At 34.1% G+C, this 6,892-nt stretch overlaps 1 pseudogene; it reads left to right on the top strand.

The window, feature by feature from the left end:
• LOC112509002 overlaps positions 1 to 1,156 on the top strand; it is a 32,058-nt pseudogene extending 30,902 nt beyond the window's left edge.
• Positions 1,157 to 6,892: the final 5,736 nt, after the last annotated feature.

The following is a 6,892-nucleotide window of genomic DNA, read 5'->3' as shown; positions in this document are numbered from 1 at the left end:
ATTGTAAAAATAAGGCTTTTACTCTTTGTTTTACGTTTATGATCTAATAATGTAAAACCTTTGAAGCTCAATATTGTTCTTAAACTTTCTTATTTTATTCTTGAGACTTCATAACTTTCTTCATTAAATCGCTATAATTTGGTTACTCATAACTAGATTATTAGTATTATTGAGAGATCTGGGATCAACAGTAACATTTCTTTCAAAGCTTGACCGGACTTCATAAATCGCTGGCTTATTCTTTGACTTGGTGAGCGGATTCCACTAAATCGCTTGATTCTTAGATTGGTTGGTGACCGGATTCGCATAACTTTTGAGCGATTTAGGAGTTAAATCGGGTATCACAGGTAAATCGCTCACCTGATTGTGTTTGTAATAAGCAGATTTAGTGAGCGGATTAAATCTTGTAGTAAGTAGACTTTGAGCGGATATTGGTTGTGATTTGAGCGATTTTGACCAGATTAAGAATTTATCTTGAGCGATATCGCCTAGGTCGTGAGCGAATATTGAGCGATTTAGTCTTGCTTTGAGCGATTATTCAATAACTTCAAGAATAATAAATCGGTGTTGAATATTTGACTAAACAAGCAATTGATGCTCAAATTGAAAAGGACAGGTTGTTGTTAGAAATTAAATCCGCTCGTGTTGGTAAATCGTGGGAGTGACAGCAACAATGGACAACTTGTTTGTTGATCGCTTACAAAACAGCAATCAAGGATGTTGGTCGAATAGCTTGTTTTGAAGTTCTTCATATTATCAATAAACCTACAACTACTAGCATTTTTATGTGTATATTTGTAGTCCAAAGTCGATTACTATAAATCGAACTCAAGGGCATCTTTCTCTACAAATTGTGAGGAAAATTGTTTCAGAGGCAGATGGTTACCAGCCACATTTGATCGCTCCAAAACAAGGTTATAGATGTCTTATTGATGAATCATTGAATTATTTTAGGGGACCAACTGAAGCTTCTCTAGATGCAGTGCAGTTTGTCCTTAAAGAACTCGTGAGGAGGTCAATCGCAGAAACTGAGGAGCTAAGGCGTTTTCCAACTCTGCAATCTGTCTTTACTGCTGCTGCTGGTGTTGGTGATCAACATTTTCAGTATTATGGTGCATGGTTGTCTATCATCTCCATTAATTTTAGACTGAGTTGAAGAGAGTGCAGTGAAACAATTTTAGTTGTTTCTGGTTGAATAAAGACAACCGAATTGTTTCATTGACACGAGAATTGGAAAATGAGTGAGTTGCTCGATCTGCACTTTTTATTCAACAGATCACCACATCTGTTTATAATTTCAGCTGATTGAACAGGCTAAGAAGACTGCTGGTGGATTTTTGACTGTGCTTCATCTCAAGAATATAAAAGAATTCTGTTTCATGAAGTATTGAGTTTGGTTTCTGGACAGGAACTGTTTTGTTTTTCCTCGTACAAATCTTTATCTGTATTCAAGTTCATCTCTGTCTCATCGATAAATCAGTTATCTGTATTTGTCTGTGTTTAAGACTTTGAATCGTTGAAGTGTAAATCGAAGGTTGTGTTGTCTGGTCTGTCTGGTTTAGCTAGCTGTTTTGTTGAGATCTTTTGTTTTTGGTTTTGGTTTTTGTGTTTTAATTTTTTTTAATTTTGGATCACTTGTTATCTGTGCTGTTTGGTTTAAACTGTTTGAGAATTTTTTAGATCTATTTTACGTTGCATAAACTGTTTCTTATCAGTCTTAACTGTATTTGACTGTTTTTAACAGTTTTTAACTGTTTTCAACAGTTTTGACTGTTTTTACTGATTTTTGACAGTTTTTCGTCGTTTTTCTAATTCCTCAACGGTTTTTGTTTTTTTTTTCTGTTTGTGTGTTTGAGCTTAATTGTTTTTGATTTCTTTGGATTGATTTCTTCGCATTAGATCCTGTAATTGATCAATCTTATTTTTTTAAATGGCATATATCCTAGAGAAGGAGAATCAAGAGATGAGAGTTCAGATTGTTGAACTGAAGAAGAGCATTGTCAAATATAAAGAAAAATACATAAATATATTTTCTGAGAATCATGCTAATGTAGAATTTATTGAAAATCTGCAAAAAGGTCATAAAAGAGCATTGAAAAGAGTTGAGAATGATTGAAAGTATCAAATTAATAAACTCGAAAATTCTTTGGATAATGTTAGAAAAGATTTTGATAATGAATTGAAAATATGGAGTAAAGCTAATAAATATCTTTTCAACAAACTCCAAGAAGTTCAGAATGAATTAAGAGCTGAAAGAAATTCTTCAGGTAGAAAGCATAATGAAACTGATAACTTAACTGATAAATCTCATAAGTCTGAAAGTGGTCTGATTGAACTAAGAAAGCTACTGAATTTAGAGAAAGAAAAGGTTTTAGAAGTGGAAAAGGATTTGAATGTTGAAAGGAAAGTTTTGGAGAAAGAGAAGAATAAGATAATAGAAGTTGAAAGAAGATTTGAAGCTAAACGTATATCTTATGAAAATGAGATTAATTCTCTTGAGCTGAATGCTAAATTTCTTTTGAATCAAATTTCAGATTTTGAACAACTTATCATCTTGGAACGAGCCAAGGTTGATAAAGAAAAGAAAAAGGCTGAACAAAAGCAAAAAGCTCTGGATGAAGAGAAAAGGTTGTTTGTTCTTCAGAAGAGAAGTACTGTCAAGAAACATGCTGCAATTGCCAAAGAGCTTACTGAGAAAAAGAAATGGCTTGACATTGCTTCGGAGAATGGAAAAGGAATTTCAGATGAAGAAAGAAAGAAGTTTGAGAAAAAAAGGAAAGTATTTGAAAAGTTAAAGAAGGAATTAGAAGGTAAGTTTTGGGATACTGCAAAGAAATTGTCTGATCTAGAGACAGAACTTGTAACTAAATTGAACATGAGAACAGAACTGAAAAAGAAATACGATTTAGTTGCTGATGAAAGAGACCAGTTATTAAAGAAAGTAAAAGACTTTTCATGTGCTAAAAGCCCAACTGGTTCTCAATCACAGTGTAAAACTGGCTTTTATGACTGTTCTAGTGTTAAATCTAACAGTTATTATAGCAGTCCTAAATCAAATGTTTCTAAGAACAATTATTGTTCTTCAAATTAGTATTATCAATTGTATGTCATTGGATCACCCAATTATCATTCTAAACCAAAAAGCATTTGGGTTAATAAAGTTGATTCTGTTTTATCTCATACACCTGTTGTTGCTAACTCTGTTCTTCCTTGCATTGTGAGATCCACTAATGATCTGATCAATCTTAGCAAGAGAAGAATTATGTATTCAACATGCAGAACTGATGAATTTGTCAATAAGAAAATGTTCAACAGGTGGCATGGAGATAACAGCTATCAGAACAGTTGGAAAGGTAAGAATAGGTATGATCACAATTACTGGTTTGGATCATATTTTATTCCTGATCATCTTGTTCATAGTGCTAAAAAGAATATATCTAATAAGAATAGATGGTTTGGAAGTTACAATGTACCCCAACCCGATACTAACAAAATAGGACCCAAATTCATTTGGGTACCAAAATCTACTTAATTTGGTTTTGCAGGTGTGTCAAGTTTGTGCTGATCATAAAATCATTTCAATAATACACCAATGCAGGGGGGGAGTTGTAATCTATTCCAAACAAAGCTTCTGAACAATTCAGTTCAGGACCCGTGCGTTGCCGAGTGTGGTTTCTAAACACACAATTTAGGACCCGTGCTAAACATGTTTTTCTTATTTGTTTATAATTTTTTGAGTTGAATCGAATCATTTTTATAATCTACTTTCTAGGGGGAGTCTCTAAAAAGTTCAATAAATGTTTTTTTTCGGAAAATAATTTTTTTTTAAAAACAAGTACATTTTCTGAACAGGTATTTCGTGAGATTTTACTTGTGTAATTTATCGTCGTACATAACTCCAATACCTGTTTCAGCTATTATTCAAACTGTTATTATCGCGTCTCTTATAAGATTATCATTTTCGGTGATAATACGCTCGTTTGTATTCAAAGTTTGTTTTCTGATATTTTTTTTTACTTTGATTGATATACATTCAATAATTTTTTTGAATATCAGAATCTGTAAACTTGTTCTTACATATCTTCATTCATTTCTCTCATATACCGAATAATCTGATCGTTGTCACATCATTCCTTATTGATTGTGCTTAAAGCCAAATTTCTTGATCAAGTTTTATCTGATCATTGTGCTTATTTGCAATAATAATTTTGATCAATCATTATGATCAACTGAACTTTCAGTATTTTAGGAATGTCAAAACCGACAAACCTACCCAAGAGGACAACCATATCTGAGTGAACTTTAAATACAAAAGGGTTTGTGAATTGAGATTAAAATGAAAAAGAGAGGGGTAGTTGTTGTGAGCTAAAAGAATTGATGAGAGTTGTGTCAAGATTAAAAGAATACGAAAATCATGTTCCAAACTTCTAAAATCCGGGCATACCACACAATCTATTAGTTCTCAATTCTTTCGAGACTAATATTGAAAAACGCAAAGCCTAGGCCAATTCTTGTCACAACCCCACCAGCTTCTCATTTATCTCTCAACAGATAAGTGTTTCAATAACACTTGGGGTACGTAGTTCATCATCTATCAATTTCTCATTCAGAGAAAGTTGATATTGAATCAGAAGGATATATGTCCCCCCTTCAAGTCTTTTTGATCACTAATTGAGTCTGATAAATTTGTGTAGTCCACACGGTTTATCTTTTTGAGCCTAAACAGAAGCATACGTTGCTTTATCTTTCTACACTACACAAATTTTGCATTTTATATGTTAATTTGCCAAAACATTCATAGATATGCTATTCTTAAGCTATCAAAGATTGAATGGAAGACCTGGTGAGATGAGCATCAAAAAGTCTCATATATACAGTACATCCGTTGTACTGAGTATATCTGTTATACTCACAGGCCAATCTTTYTATAAGATYGAAAACAATTTCATACGTTGAAATTGGCTATTATCTTCCCATTCCYTTAATCTGAAAAGATTAAATAAGTGGATTTGCAAAGATCTACTTACWAYTTYATGAATTGACGGCTTACGCGGAGGATTTCATTCATTCTTGTGTATGATGGAAYGATTCTCATKTCATCATAAGGGGGAGTATGTAATAATGAATGAAATGTCCAATTCCGAACATTATAAAGGGAATCTGATGTAAAGATCAAGGGGGAGTAACTTCGATAATGGCAATAGACTCAAAAGGAATGTGACTTGAGATGATTACAAAAGATTATTCATGTGCTAAAACGTCTGAGAGTTTTTGAATGAGAAGATTAATGTTTCAAAAGATTACCAAAAGAGTTCTCTTTTCAAAGAGGAAGTTTGTGACTTATTGTCTGAAGATTCTTTGAAGATCACATCTTGTACAATTGTTTCTGAAGATTGTTATTGTTTTGTTCTATATTGTCAAAAGAGAAGATCATCGAGGTTATACATTCGAGGGGGAGTGTTAGCTCTAATATTTACTTCATGTAAAAGTATGAAAAAGTATTCCACAAGTGTTGACAGAAGGGTATCTTCCACAGAAGACAACAGAGGACCAGCAACAGAAGTTGTTTGATCGTGCAAGTCAAGAATGACAGAACCTCTGTTGTCCCTCATAGAGGTTCTGTAAAATGGTCCTCTGGCAATAAGAACCTACAAGTCTATTACTGCAGAGCCTCTGAGGTGGCTCACAGAGGGTCTGCGGATTCGTCTTCTGTGAAGATCCTGTTCTGCTGTTTTTCAAAGGTTGTTAGTTGCACGTGCTTCTCACTTGTATAGGTCTTTAATCGACTTTATTTGGACGGCTTAGATTATTTCACTTTCTAGATCATTCAGTGTGCTTCCGTATTATGATCGTCTATATTTTCAATCAATTGAAAAACCTTTGAAGCGATTCTATTGTGTTCATCTTCTTCATATTAATCTGTGTGTTCTTGTTTAATTACTCTGTTTTGTTCTTATCATTTTTTCCGCTGCACTTTAATCGTTCTAGAGATCATTCAGAGTAAGAGTTCAAATTCCAAAGCTGAATTTACAGGTCCTAACAAGTGGTATCAGAGCAGGAATTGAATTCTCATCCGATTAATTCTGTTTTTGGTATTAATCTGCATTTTATAGAACACCAGTCTTCTTCATTTTACCCTGTTTCACTCGATTAAATCAGTTTCATCTTATTCTTGTTTCTCTCCTTCTAATTTCAATGGCGAATTTGGCCAATACTTTATTCATGAGCACCTGGTTCTCAATAAAAACCTCCCACGCTTATCCGTGAGGAGTATCCGCAATGGAAGGTGCGAATGATTAATTTTTTTGGAGGGAATTCACCCAAGGATATATGAATTTCTCTACAATCCTCCTTATGTGTCAATGAACTTAATTCCAAGAGTTCCTGCTACTGGCACAACCCCTGAAATTCCTAAACATTACGAGCCAAGACCTGTTGCTAACTGGAGTGATGAGGACAAGATATTGGTTGATTTGGGCAGCAAATGCAAACGGTTGTTAATCATGGCAATACCTTACGAAATCTTCAAATGTATCGATCACTGTCAATTGCCCATGGATATTTGGGCAGAATTAGAAAAACAGATTGAAGGAGGTAAGAAAACACTCAAGAACAATCRAGCAATTTGCATTGACGAATACCACAGTTTCAAGGCGAAAGAGGGTGAATCCCTGTCGGACACATACTCTAGACTAAACACCCTAATTAGCAATTCCAAAAGGTATGGAATAATGAGAACGGCAGAGGACAACAACTCTCTGTTCTTGAAAAGCCTTGGAATTGAATGGATGCACCTAACCATGTCTATGAAGGCCACCTTGGATTTGGAAGCTTGGACTCTGGCTGACTTATTTGGCTCTCTTAAAAGTCAAGAGCCTCAAGTTCTACGAAG

The sequence above is a fragment of the Cynara cardunculus genome (assembly GCF_001531365.2).
Source record: "Cynara cardunculus var. scolymus isolate 2C chromosome LG 3, CcrdV1, whole genome shotgun sequence".
Lineage (NCBI taxonomy): Eukaryota > Viridiplantae > Streptophyta > Magnoliopsida > Asterales > Asteraceae > Cynara > Cynara cardunculus.
Note: the sequence above shows the minus strand (reverse complement) of the source record. Positions and strands in the feature narration are given on the sequence as shown.